The sequence below is a fragment of the Manis pentadactyla genome, chromosome 1 (genome assembly GCF_030020395.1).
Source record: "Manis pentadactyla isolate mManPen7 chromosome 1, mManPen7.hap1, whole genome shotgun sequence".
NCBI classification, from domain to species: domain Eukaryota; kingdom Metazoa; phylum Chordata; class Mammalia; order Pholidota; family Manidae; genus Manis; species Manis pentadactyla.
Genome location: NC_080019.1, coordinates 124012026 through 124027578, shown reverse-complemented (window position 1 = coordinate 124027578; position 15553 = coordinate 124012026).

The following is a 15553-nucleotide window of genomic DNA, read 5'->3' as shown; positions in this document are numbered from 1 at the left end:
ATACAACCTTCCAAGGCTGACCCAGAAAGAAACAGAAAATCTGAACAAATTACCACCAACAAAATTGAACTGGTAATCAAAAAACTACCTAAGAACAAAACCCCAGCACTAGATGGCTTCACCACTGAATTTTATCAAACATTTAGTGAAGACCTAATAGCCATCCTCCTTAAAGTTTTCCGAAGAGTAGAAGAAGAGGGAATACTCCCAAACTCATTCTATGAGGCCAGTATCACTCTAATACCAAAACCAGGCAAAGACACCACAAAAAAAGAAAATTACAGACCAATATCCTTGATGAACATAGATGCAAAAATACTCAACAAAATATTACCAAACTGAATTCAAAAATACATCAAAAAGATCATCCATGATAATCAAGTAGGATTTATTCCAGGAATGCAAGGATGGTACAACATTTGAAAATCCATCAACATTATCCTCCACATCAACAAAAGGAAGGACAAAAACCACATGATCACCTCCATAGATGCCGAAAAACCATTTGAAAAAATTCAACATCCATTCATGATAAAAACTCTCAACAAAATGGGTATAGAGGGCAAGTACCTCAACAAATAAAGGCCATATATGACAAACCTACAGCCAACATTACACTTAACAGCGGGAAGCTGAAAGCTTTTCCTTTAAGATCAGGAACAAGACAAGGATGCCCACTCTCCCCTCTTCTATTCAACATAGTACTGGAGGTCCTAGCCACGGCAATCAGACAACACAAAGAAATAAAAGGCATCCAGACTGGTAAAGAAGAAGTAAAACTTTCCATGTTTGCAGATGACATGATATTGTACATAAAATCCCTAAAGAATCCACCCCAAAACTACTAGATCTAATATCTGAATTCAGCAAAGTTGCAGGATACAAAATTAATACACAGAAATCTGTGGCATTCCTATACACTAATGATGAACTAGCAGAAAGAGAAAGGAAAATAATTCCATTTACAGTTTCATCAAAAATAATAAAATACCTAGGAATAAACCTAACCAAGGAAGTGAAAGACCTATACTCTGAAAACTACAAGATACTCATGAGGGAAATTAAAGAAGATACAAATAAATGGAAACACATCCCATGCTCATGGACAGGAAAAATTTATATTGTCAAAACTGCCATCCTGCCTAAAGCTATCTACAGATTCAATGCAATTCCTATCAAAATACCAACAGCATTCTTCAATGAACTAGAGCAAATCATTCTAAAATTCATATAGAACCACAAAAGACCCTGAATAGCCAAAGCAATCCTGAGAAGGAAGAATAAAGCTGGGGGGATTATGCTCCCCAACTTCAAGCTCTACTACAAAGCCACAGTAATCAAGATAATTTGGTACTGGCACTAGAACAGAGTCATAGACCAATGGAACACACTAGAGAGCCCTGATATAAACCCAACCACATATGGTCAATTAATATACAGTAAAGGAACCATGGACATACAATGGGGAAATGACAGCCTCTTCAACAACTGGTGTTGGCAAAAGTGCATAGCTACATGTGAGAGAATGAAACTGGATTATTGTTTAACCCATACACAAAAGTGAACTAGAAATGGATCAAAGACCTGAATGCAAGTCATGAAACCGTAAAAGTTTTAGAAGACAACATGGGCAAAAATCTCCTGAGTGTAACCATGAGCAACTTCTTCCTGAACGTATCTCCTCGAGCAAGGGAAACAAAAACAAAAATGAACACATGGAACTACATCAAACTAAAAAGTTTCTGTATGGCAAAGGACACCATCAACAGAACAAAAAGGCATCCTACAGTATGGGAGAATATATTTGTAAATGACATACCTGACAAGGGGTTAACATCCAAAATATATAAAGAGCTTGTACACCTCAACACCCAAAAAGAGAATAACCCAACTAAAAAATGGGCAGAGGAATCACAGAACTCAAGAATGGACTAACAGGTACCAAAGGGAAAGGGACTGGGGAGGATGGGTGGGTAGGGAGGGATAAGGTGGGGGGAGAAGTAGGGGGTATTAAGATTAACATGCATGGGGGGGTAGGAGAAAAGGGAGGGCTGTACAACACAGAGAAGGCAAGTAGTGATTCTACAACATTTTGCTATGCTGATGGACAGTGACTGTAAAGGGGTTTAAAGGGGAGACCTGGTATAGGGGAGAGCCTAGTAAACATAATATTTGTCATATAAGTGTAGATTAGTGATACCAAAAACAAAACAAAATAAAACAAAACAAAACAAAAAAGCGCAGTTCCTGTGTGGTAACCTCCAATGAGTTCTACACAAGGATATAAAGGGCATATAAAAGTGTAGGCAAAGGGTCTGTTTGCGTTTATACAGAAGATCAAAGCCTAATTGGGCTACCCCGAAAATGAACTAAGATACAATATGAAAGAGAACTTCCAACATCAGCACTCTCTGGAAGACTCATGCCAGAAGATGATCAGCAAAAAACCCCAACAAAGATCCACGCACTGCTACAGCTGTAGATGCCCTCATCCCACCAGTTCCTGGACTTGCCATGGGAATGAGGAAGGAGATATCTAAGCTGGCCTGTGCATACAGTAAAACAACAAATTTGACTGGATCTATACTGTTGGAACTCAACCAAGAATTAGGAGAAGTGCAAATTGTAGCGTTCCAAGATCTTACAACTACATACTATTTATTGTTAAAAGAACATAAGGGATGTGAACATTCCCCAGGAATGGGTTGTTTTAATTTGTCTGATTTCTCTCAGACTGTTCAAGTTCAGTTGGACAATATCCACCATATCATAGATAAGTTTTCACAAATGCCTAAGGTGCCTAACTGGTTTTCTTGGTTTCACTGGAGATGGCTGGTAATTACAGATATGCTTTGGTTATGTAACTATACTCCTATTATGTTAATGTGTGTGCACAATTTAAGTAGTAGCTTAAAATCTATACATGCTGAAGTTACTCTACAAGAAGATATGTCAAAGAAATAATCAATCTTCCCAGGTTTTCTGCCGCCTGCTACTTCTATAGCTTTTCTTCTTCCTTCCTAATTACAACCCTTAAATAGAATTCGTGCCTCATATCAAATTTACCGAGTATCATAATTCTTCCAAGTGGTAAAGATACCTCAAGACAAATGCTGGGCATAGAAGCTACAGGGCATAAATATGCAAAGAAATAAAAAGCTAACCATTTCAAACAATAAGGCTTCTCTCTCATTTACCAACTTTACATTTCCCTGTATGGCCCTGGAAGATGACTGGTTAGCCAGAGACGGGAAAGATTCCTCAAGGGAGGAACAACCTAAGACAGGCACAGTCGCAGGGGGGTCATCAGGTGAGAAATTGGGGATCAACAGAGGTGAGGCTTAGAACCTCACCCCCCCGTTCTGAGAGAAATCTTCTGCATCCGTGGATGTTTTATTGCCCGTGTCTAGCTTGGATTAACACATAGTCTACAGGCACACACCTGATCATCTATATTTGCTCTCTTACAACACTAAACTATGTATTCTACCTTTATCTTGTATCTACCTACCACTTCAGCATTTTATTAAAAATAATAATAATAAAGAGAGAAATGTGGTATCCACATATAAATCAAGTATAAAAACCAAATGAGTATTCACATTTGAACTGTTTATAGTTCATAATGCATGAGCAAAACCGAAAGTTTCTGTGATGACTGCCCTTGTACTGTTCACTATGTAACTTATTCATTATGTAAGAATTTGTTCTCCATGTAAGAACTTGTTTGTTATGCCTCAGAAGATTGGAGACTGACGAAAATTAGGCTTGGGGTGGATTAATGATTGTGCATTGAGCATTGACTCCCCTATACAGAATTTTATTGTCGTTAACAACCATTTGATCAATAAATATGAGAGATGCCCTCACAAAAAAAATAAATTAAAATAAAATAAAATAAAATAAAATAAAATTAAATTAAAAAAAGGACAGACTTCCAATGGTAAAATAAATAAGTAACCGGGATGTAATGATGTAATGTATAGCATAAGGAATATAGTAAAAATATTGTAACAACTTGGTATGGTGATAGCTGGTACCTAGAATTATCATGTATATAAATGTTGAGTCACTGTGTTGTACACTTGAAACTAATGTAATGTAATACTGTGCGTCAACTACCCTTCAATAAAAAATAATTATCTTAAAAAAAAAAAATGGGCAGAGGATATGAAGAGACAATTCTCCAAAGAAGAAATTCAGATGGCCAACAGACACATGAAAAGATACTCCACATCACTAATCATCAGGGAAATGCAAATTAAAACTGCAATGAGATATCACCTCACACCAGTAAGGATGGCCAGCATCAAAAAGTCTAAGAACAACAAATGCTGGTGAGGATGCAGAGAAAGGGCAACTCTCCTACACTGCTGGTGGGAATGTAAACAAGTTCAACCATTGTGGAAAGCAGTATGGAGGTTCCTCAAAAAACTAAAACTAGAAATACAATTTGATCTGGAAATCCCACTCCTTGGAATTTACCCAAAGAATACAACTTCTCAGATTCAAAAAGACACCCCTATGTTTATCACAGCACTATTTACAATAGCCAAGATATGGGAGCAACCTAAGTGTCCATCAGTAGATGAATGGATAAAGAAGAGGTGGTACATATACACAATGGAATACTATTCAGGCATAAGAAAGAAACAAATCCTACCATTTGCAACAACATGGATGGAGCTAGAGGATATTATGCTCAGTGAAATAAGCCAGGCAGAGAAAGACAAGTGTCAAATGATTTCCCTCATTTGTGGAGTATAACAACAAAGTGAAACGGAAGGGACAAAATAGCAGCAGACTCACAGACTCCAAGAAGGGAGTACTGGTAACCAAAGGGGAGGAGTGTGGGAGGGTGGGTGGGGACGGAGGGAGAAGGGGATTGAGGGGTATTATGTTTAGTACACGTGGTGTGGGGTTCATGGGGAAAACTGTGTAGCACAGCGAAGGCAAACAGTGAGTCTGTGGCATCTTAGTACACTGATGGACAGTGACTGCATTGGGGTATGGGTGGGGACTTGACAATATGGATAAATGTAGTAACCACATTGTTTTTTCATGTGAAGCCTTCATAAGAGTGTATATCAATAATACCTTAATAAAAAATGTTTTTAAATAGTCAAGGTGAATAAATTGTAACAAAGTCACTCTGGAGGCCATGATATTGATGAATTTGCTAATCAGGGCCAGACTATAAAGCTGAGGAACACCATTGCTTTTAAAGTTGGCAAGTGAGCTTTTTCATGGGTCCATGTTTGTAAAAACCTTTGTAATAGAAATTTGTGAAATGTTTAGTTCTTTGTCTCCTAGGGGTAGATGAACCACAGAAGTTCTGGATACTCTAACCCATGAAGAGAATGTCAGATTCCAAGGTGAGTCACTAACTTTCAAACTAAAAAATTAGCTTAGATTTCTCTTCCTGTTTTTTCTTAAAACCTATAAGCAAAAGCACCTAGCTAAAGGAGTTTAATGCAAGGTTGCAGGAGCCAATAAATAACAATGGGGTTTTATTTATTAAAATTGCTTTGAAATGGTATGATAAGAACAAAATGGTAAGGAGACCTTGGAATTGCCAAAACAATGTTAATCCCTGTTTTGAATGCAATATCTTTGAAAGAAAGAGGCTTTAATCTGCTTATCACATTGTCTTGTCTCCTGGCTTTTTTTTGTTTGAGTCCTTCCTCTAATTTCTAGAATCCTAAATAGGAAGAGCATAGTTCCTCTGCATCCAAAACCAGTAAAGAGATCTGGAACCATCATGAGAAACATTAGAAGAAAACCCACTAGTTCCCTGCTGAGGTCTCTGTGTCCTGAACCCACACTTCAGGCCCCAACCTTTAAAAAAGCTGACTTTGCACAGGTGGAAATCTTTTGTATAAAGGCATCAATAAGTACCAACTACTCTCCTACTGGGTGCACAGAACCTTGCCTGGCAGTATGAGGAGACATAAAAGGAATAAAGTTATGGTCCTTACACTCTGGTGACTGATGTGAATTATTCCAGGGTTACCAGGAACCCCTGACCAAGGAACTAACTGAGGGGCAGTTCCAACTCAGATAACAACTGGTGTTCACAGCTGGTCTGAGTGGATTCATCCTGGGTTCCAGGCAGCCTCAGAGAAATTGCAGGGCCATCACCTTACTCATTTCCCCAGAATGGAATAGTCTAGCAGCTTTTCTGTGTAGGGGGAAAAAAGCATGCATACGCACACACACAGAAACACACACACACACACACACACACACCAGCTATTTGTCCCAAGCATACCCTGTATGCTGTCTCAGGATCCACCATTTATCCTGTCCCTTCACCTGACTCCTATCTTAACAGAGAGGTTTTGGATGGCATAGTCTGGGCTCACCATCAATAAATCATTCTTAATAAACTGTTAGAATGAGAGCCTTGCTTTTTATATATTTCCCCCAGAACAAAAGGACAGAAAAAGATATAACTCAACATCTTTCATTCTCCCACTACATCTTTTATGATTGTGTCTTTCCTCCTGAACATGGTCACTCTGACTGCTAGCTTTCCATCTCTATTTATATTTCTTAAGAAGTTTAACTTCTATGGAGTATTGTTTCAAGTGAATGAATACTCTAACAAAAACTGCTTTCTTAAAGGTCCATATCCTTTAGACTTCTTAATATTTAAAAATTGATTTGGATACAAAAGCCTTCCCCATCTATCTTATCTGGAATAGGTCCTACCCTCCTGTCCCTGCAGCCCGCTTTTCTCCATTTACACAGTCCTGCTCATTTTTTATCCAGTTTTATTTGTTCACTTGATTTTTGGGTCTGTCTTCCCCTGACACCAGAAATGTCCAAATTGGGTTTTTGGAGAGTGGAGCAGAACTCAAAGGAGCTAATTAATAGGGCTGATGAGTTAAACAAAGGTGCCTGTCATCACAGGAGTAAATGCCCATAGCTGGCCCAGGAGCTGGAGGAGCCAAGGAAGCCTCAGGAGAGGGCAGGGTAGTTATAGGTCTGTTACTGCTTTATGCCAATGAGGTGGGCCACTAGATAAATGACTGTGTGTGAGCTATAAAATGGCTGCTGGGCCACTTTCACCCTCCAAATCTCACATGACAATCCCTCTTGTGGCCCACCCTAACCAAAAACACACAGGAGAGGAGCATGTGGTTCAGTCTAGCCAAGTTGAAACATTTCACAGCCACTTTAGCAGACACTCTTTATTGAATGAATAAATGAATGACTGAGCAGATGGATGGATGAATTGTCAGCAAGAAGCATTTGGCCATCTGGTCTCGCCAGAATGGTAACTCCATGAGGGATGGGATTTTTGTCAATTTCATTCATTGCTTATCCCCAATACTTAGAAGGGTGTCTGACGCATGTAGGTGCTTAATAAAATTTTGTGGAATGAATATTGAATGGATCTGGCCAAAGTCAAAGGAACCTGTGTGGAATCATTTGAAGACTCAACAGAATGAAAACTTTTCTCTGGTACAGGGTTTGGGAAATGCATGAGGAGTTATTTCATATGTTTGGCATAAAGGGGCATAAAAAGGAACAAAGGAGAAAAACTTCTCTCACAAATTATTTCCTCCTCTCACAACATATCTCAGGGAAGCAAAATAAAAAACTATTATAGCAACAGCAGAGCAAATATGATAAATAATCAGTCAACTGCAGAGAAGCTTGCCTTCTGAAAGCCAAGAATCCTGTCTCAGGAGAAAAAGGAGGGAGAGGAGAAGTTAAAAGCATCTTATTCACAACCTTCCTTAAGGTCCATGTGGGGAGCTAAATCCTAGAGGGTCCTTGAACTGCTATGAAACCTGGACAGGCCATGGAGACACCAGGATCAGAACCATCAGCTAAAACCAGGCTGCACCCTGAGGTAGTTTAGAAGCTGAGGCTCCTAGAACTTAGTTCTGGGAAGGCTCAAAGATGAGCTAGCTCAAATGGCCCACATGTCTGTCAGAAGGCCTCACATGAACTCTGATGCAATTGCAGCATCTCTTTCATCTTTTTTTTTTTTGTCTCTCTACCCCTCCATAAGATCTCATTTTTATTTTAGAAGATATGTGCCTTTCTACCTCTATGACTCTGTCTCCACATATCAGAAATACCAAATGTTAACCATGACTCTATCTGACTGGTGGGATTCATGGCTCCTGTATGCTTTTCTTCTTTGTGCTTTCCTGTGTTTTGCACATTTTTTGGCATTGAACATGAAGTGTTTCTATTACCACACACACACAACAGTTCCAAAAGTACTTTTAAGTTCTATAAATAAATGTGGCTAGTGTAAGGAAAAAGAGACCTATTGTTTGTATGTTTTTAAAATAAATATTGCCAGCATCATCTTATGTCTCAACATGAACAACTTCAAGTATAGATGCTACTTCTAAGCCTTCATTGGTAGGTGAGATGCTTAAGGTCTATTAACAATATGGTACTTGCACTTGATACTAGAATTTCTTGTAGACATAGCACCCTGGGGAGGTTTTTAAGTTTATTAACTGCCAAATGTTGATTTTCAACTTGAATTAGACTTCCCTTGATCTTTATATTTTATATAAACTAAAAGACTGTATCTTTTATCTGTCCACAAAGATGCAATAAATAAAATAAAACAAAAGGAGATAATTTTTTACCTATTTTCTGCAGACCTGCATGGCTAACGATGAGAAAAGATGTCAAAAAAATGGTGTCAGTGGAAATGAAAAATGGGGTTATCACTGTTTTGTGGATCTCATAAGCAGGATAAAGTAAAAAATGAAAACTAAACTGAATATTTGGGTTTAATTTAAAACCAGGGCATATTTGAGGACCAAGCTTTATAATTCATCCCTTTTTTCATGTCTGGTTAAAATCTACTGACAGTAAAAGGGATCAGAGTTGCTTCACCCAAATCTCCCTAAACATAACACTAGAGGTAGCCTCAGTAAAGTGAATATGGAAGATTCAGATCATTCTAGAGTTTGGAGAGCTAAATTATATTTTATAAGTTGTCTCCTTCCCTAATTCTTGGGAGTGATCAGTTAGCAAGTGGCAAGCTCACAGTCCTGGTCTTCCTCTGCTTCTCCTCTTTTCTCAGGTTTCTTCCTTATTTTATCTCTAAGTTCTGCTGTTCAGCCAAGCAAGGCCCCAGGCCCTCCTGAGGGGTGAAGGACAGCATGGGAACAAGCTCATTGTCCTCTTCCGTGACGTGTATCCAGGCGAAGGTGGATGAAACAAGCACCAAGAGCAGCCTTGGGAAGGGCATGAGCAGTGGAGACAGAAGAAGAGCCAGGAAAGGGACCCTCGCTGCCTGAGAAGGATGTGGAAGGGAAAGGACCAGCCTTCTGGTAAGGGGAGAATTATGGGAAAAACTGCATGTATGTGTCTGAATTCTGGGTTTGGTTTGCACTAGATGGCAGAGTGACCTCTTTTTTGTACAAAAAAGCCTATCTAAAATCATCCAGGCACTTCTTTCTTCCCTCTCTAGATTGGCCCAGCACGCTCACTAAAATCCCAAGGCTGTCTCAGGTCTGACCAGAGGCTTAGCCTCAAGTGGCTGGCTTTCTCCTAGAGCCCAAGGGCTTCAGCTCTCAGCCACAACACAATCTTGTATCTAAGAGAAGCCCTCCCCTCAGCAATTTGGGAGAAGAACTGACCAGAACATTTGGATCTGCAAATAAACTAACCCATGGCATCATGGACTGTTCCCCTTCTCAACCAGTTATTCTGTACTAGTGAGACAGACCTGTGTGTTCACCAAGTGTGCACTAGATTGAGCACTGAACAAACTATGGGAGTAAGACCATGAGAATGACACACAGATGAAATTCTTTTGGTGTCAAAACAAACTCTATGAGGACAAGATGCCCTTGGAGTTGGCTCCATCTCTTCTGTCTTGTGGTAGGTTACTGCAGTTCATGAGGAAAATTGTTTGGAATTTACGAAATCTGCAAATCCTGCCTTGGGGAGTCTGTGCCTCTTGGCTTCCTTACAGCTCCTTTGTGACTGTAAGATAGGTTTAATAATCACACTCGCTGTTGCACAAATATTATTAGGAACATAGTGCAGAAAAATAGAACTTGTGTTGCAGTCCCTGTTTCAGATAAACAATTTCATCTGAAGAAAATAGCAAGTGTTATTTACCCATGACTATAGTCCTTTTCTGTGCTGCAGCTGGAGGGCCTGCAGCAAATGGTTTCAAAATAGAAGCATCTCTCCCAACTGCTGTCTTCAAATGCCCTCCTTCCTCACCCCACAGACTGTCTACCTGGCTTTCTTCCCCAATGGTGAGTGCAAAAATAGACAATAAATGGTGACCCAGTGAGTCTTGGTGCTTCTAGGAGGCCTGCAGGCCCACTGCGAGCTGGTGGTCTGGAAGATGGAGAGCAGCCAGTGGGCTTCAAACAAGGTGCAAGCAGGGCTGTGTGAGGACCCAAGGGTATGTAATGGTGCCCTTACTAATATGACCAACTTCCCTTTCTGACTCCACTGACCTGCCTGGGGTCCTCTCTTCTTTCCACACGAGGTGTGAAATCACAGTCATAGACTATCAAAGTGGCAAGAAAGAGGCTGACCCTTTGATCTGGGAAGAGGAAGTGCTTTGCCAAGGTCAGCTGCAAAGCTGAAGACACAGCAGTCTTGAACCCCCCTGTCTTGACTCACAGACCTGTGCTCTTTCCAGAAGCCCTACTGTCACAAGGATTCTTTAACTGAGCTCTCATGGAGATCCTCACAGATTCAGTCCCTGGGTGTAAATAGTAATGGCCTGTCAAGATAGCAAAAGTGAAGGAAGATGAAATAGGATAAACCTTAGTTGGCTATAACATCACTGAGAGAAGATCACAGACTCCCTCATCCCCAAGAGTCTCAGGGGACCTGAGCAGGGGCAAGTAACGCAGTGGATATGTTCAGTCACATGAATTCTTCCTTCCCTCTGCTGTCCCCCCACTCCCAGTGACCATTTGCAGCATGATTCTTCCCTAACACTGTTTAGCTCCAGGTCTCAGTAAAATCACAGATGCTCAGGAAAGGAAGGGGCCTTAAGGAGAATGCAGAATAACCATCTGTTTGGGTACATGTAAGACCATGTATGTTAAAAACAGCTTACAGGTCTGAAGGCAGCCTCCTGATATTTAAACCCATGCCTATGTCCACAGATCCCCCTGAGGCCTGAAGATATCTGGTTATTTGGTCAGTTAATCTGAATGGGTGGCAGTTAAGTTATATATTTCAATCTGGAATGTTCACTATGGCAATCGAATATTATTCTATTTGGCTGTCTACACTGAAGGACTCTTACAGTAGAACTGTAAAGTACCCTCCACTTATCCAGTTTTCAGATCTAAAGTCCTGTGGGTATCCCTCACTCTGCAGGATATCCTAATGTAGCCATTTACCCCTGGGCCAGTTCCCCACCAGAGCTATCCCTGGCCCAGAGATGTGCTTTCTCCCAGCCCAGCACAGATGCCGTGGGAGGCCTGGCACAGTGACCTGGGCTGGGCTGACCCCACAGCTCCATCTGCTCACAGGAACAGTGCTTCCTTTGTGGCATTGTTTGGTTGTTTTGTTTCGTTTTTTTTTTTTCTTTCTTTCTTTCTCCCCAGTTTCAAACCTAATCCCTCAGGGCCTCAGCTGAAGCCACTCTGCCCAAGCATATCCCTGCACCAGAACTTGTGATTATTCCCTAAGCAGGCCGTGGACATCCTTTCAAACGACCATCCTGAAATGGGAGGGTCCTGGAAAATTCAGCCACCTACCCTCAAGTAGAGACACCAGCCTCTGAAAAAGTCCACAGCTTGGGGCCCTGGGCAGTGGAAGAAAAGGGGAACTGGGTGAGTTAGATTTGATTCCTAAACCTTTAGGCTATCAGTTGGGTTTTTTTTTTTTTTTGAGTGAGTGAGTGAAAGTGATTCTCAAGGAAGTGAAAATCTCAACCTGGAATAGTTACTATGACAACATGGAGATCATCTCAGGCCAAAGTGTAGAGTAAAAAGGAAAAGTATGTGTGTTTTTCCCTTAGGTTTGTGAGATGGGAACCTCCTTCAGGCCCAGGAGACTTTCTTCAGATGACCCATTCTTGGCCTTTTTAATAAAATCATAGGCCTTCTATTCATGATTCACATTTCCCTATTTGAAGCAGATTCGATGAGCCAAATCTTTCTTTCACATATTTTTCTTTAAAAGTTGAGTTTGTTTTCCAAAATTTTTGTTATTCTAACTACATCAAAGTAACCCAGTTAAAAGAAACAGAATGTAGCAGGAAAGCAGTCATTCAATAATTAAGGACAAAATATATATAAGTCATGTTTACTTGAGAGTTCATGACACCAAAGATAAAAGGATTCCTGACCTACCTCAGGTCAATAGGATTTTTTCCCTGGAGACCAGGGCCCCTGTGGTACTGGCATGACTGAGCTAGGCACCTGAGATGCTAAGGGTCCCCATCATTTGTCTTTCTCTTGGGTGGAGATAGTTGGGGGAGGGGGAAGATAAGAGACCACTTGCGGCCCTTGGATGGGCAGAATGGAGTTGCCCTGGGCCCTTTGTGACCAGATGCAGAGCTCCTGGAACTTCAGGAGTTTGTCTGATGGATGGCCATGTCCAGCTTCTCCTATAAAGGCTACTGGTCCAGGTGAGAGAAGCGAGGGACCAGGGCAACAACTCAGAGGGGAGCTCGATAGCAAACTCCACAAGGCAGGGTTTTACCTCAGACACCACATCCTCATGATGCCCAGCAGAGTGGCTAGTCCTTAGGAAATACTCAGTAAACATTTGTTAAATGAATAAATGACTATTTTGTGAAACAGATCAAAGACTTAGGCCTGGAAGTGGGGGAGACAGAATGAAGTCTAAGGGGATTAGTCAGAAACATCAAGAGCATCTTAGTCAGTCTGAGAATTGCTGGCTTAACAGAGAAAGTGTCTTTAATCCAAGACCCAGGTCCAAATGCAGCTCCACTAGGGTTGTGACATATGCTTCTGAGCTTAGTGACACTTGAACCTTCTCATGTCAAATTAGATGATGGCCTGAGCTAAGACATTGCCACTGGTGAAAGAGAGAAGGGTTGAAATAGAAATTTAGAGGCTAGATGGAGAGAATTTGGAGACTGAAAGTATGTAGGTGTAGAAGAAAAGTGATTGAAGTATGAAAATAGTGTAGAGACAATATCTACTTCACAGGGTTGCTGTGAGGAATAGAGGAATTAACACAGAGTCCAGGGAAGGGTATTTGAGTGCCGTTGAGTAGGTTCTCAGTAGAGACACCTTCTCATCCCTCTCCATTTTCATTAAAGGTAGGACTACTCCAGCTGGCAACCTCAGAGTGCCCATCCCAAGGAGGCTCTGCCACTCATGTCTTTATCTGAATCTCATGATTGCAGGACATGGACATGCCCCACTCCTACTGGTCCCATTTAACAGATAGAAATAAATTGTCTCCTCTCCAGGGATGCATCAGAAAAACCCTGAAAGCTATTCTCGCACAGTCAGAATGTTTTCTTTGTTCCTCTGAGACAGACCCAACATCTCTGTGCGGGAGAGAGAGGCAGCCTGACTCATAAATGCTGAGCAGATGCTATGGGCTGGTTGATGGCGGCACACGGTAGTAGGGGCTGCAGCCCAGAGACTTCAACACTTGTTGTGGTGTACATCATGACAGCATGTGAGAGACCTTTCTAAAAACTGAACTTATGTATTTCCATGAGTCAGGTTCACATTCAGCCTCAGATCACCCCAAACACACTCTTATTGAGCTCTCCTGAGGTGTCTTCTGGGCCCTTGGGGAACTGGATGCTGATCTGGCCACGTTTCTGATTCTTTCCGCCACATTTATTTTCATTCCTGCATTTATTCACCAAACATTTACCAAGCTCCTGTCTTGTGCCAGACATTGTGCTGGAAGCTGGGGCTTAATAGAAATAAGGCCACATCCCTTCCTAAGGCAAGTCAGACAAACCAAAGCCTTAAATGCTGTGTGATGTGTCACAGCGAATTGGTGCAAGCTGCACAGAGGAGGGCCACAGAGCCCAAGCAGGGTCAGAGGAGACATCCCAGGAGACAAGCAAAAGTTGGCTGGGTGATGAGGGCAGGAGGCCTTCCAGGTAAGGGAGCAGCAAGCAGGATGGCCAAAGGCAAGCAAGACCATGACCCAGTGGTCCTCATCCTGGCTGGTATCAATTACTGATGCCCAGACCATCACACAGGTCTATTAAGTCAGAATCTTTGCAGATAGGGCCTCAGAATAAGTCTTGATTAAAGCACCCCAAGTATATGTAAGTGGAGTTAAGGACCACTGGCCTAAGGAAGAGTCACTAACATGAGACGTTTGGAAAGGAAGAGCACAAAGAGTACCATCATAGCCCCCTCTACCAACAGTTCTAAAACCTGGACTCTAAATTCTAAAACGTAGACCCCATGTGAGATGGAGGGATGCACTGATCTACTATTGAGTCTGTAATGGATCTACTATACAGCCCCCACCTAAATCTGGAAATCAGTGAAATCTATGCTTCTCAGTCACCTCCTCTCCCTGACACACACTAGACCCTCCAGGAGATGCAGCCCATGACAACCACTTGCCATTCTTAATGGGGTTTACTGTGGTTCTCAAATCCAATAATACTCACCTCATAGCTCTAATGAAGATGTACTTGTAAATACTGATTTCAGAAAATGTGACAGCTTCCAGGCCAAACACAAAACTCCAGACAGTACAATAACACCACTTTTGACAAAGCAAATAATAAATCAGTAACTCAAACGTGGCCATTTTCTTATAGATAATGGATGAAGACACAGAAATCCTGTTCTTCAGACTGGGGCATGTGCCAGTCTGAGAGAGAGGGGGACTACCTTGGACCAGAAGATTGGCCAACAACTCCCATTCATGAGAAGGCGAATGTGGAAGTGGGTGTGAATCCCAGTTCAGCCACTCACTGCACCATACTGGGCAAGATACTTACTCTCTGGGAGCCTGTTTCCTCCTCCACAAAATGGCTATAATCATATATACAACATGGTTGCTCTTGGCTTAAAGGACATAATATATGTAGAGTACCCAGCATAACGAGCATCCAGGATCCTACAGCTCATTAGTCAGTGATAACTCTGTTCACTAGGATTTATTCTAGACTTCAACTATATTGTCAGAAGCTGTGTTCCAGGAGTGGAAATAGCACAGGAGGTAGGAGGCAGGCCAGGTCATGGTCTTCCTCCAGCCCCCACTCTTTCCCTCTCCTCTTCTCTCTCTCCAGGCACACACACATGGCTCCCAAGATATCCCAGCCCACAGGCTGCTGCTGCCTCTCCGGAGTGGTCCACAAGTAGAGATGTGTGTGGATGGTGCAGCCCCTCTACCCAGATGATGGTACCATGTGAGAGCCAAGAGCCTGGGTCTTCCCCTCTGCTGGCCTGGGTCCCAGCCTGTATGTGATGCTCCTATTTACTGGCCTCTCTGACCAGCTTGGGAAGCTGCCCTTCACTCTTCCACACTCAGTTGGACTTTGTTAAAAAAAGTTTAGTTCCAAAAGGTGTATTAGTGGAAATTATGTCAAATCAAGCAGGGACCCCAGAGATCCTCTGGCAGG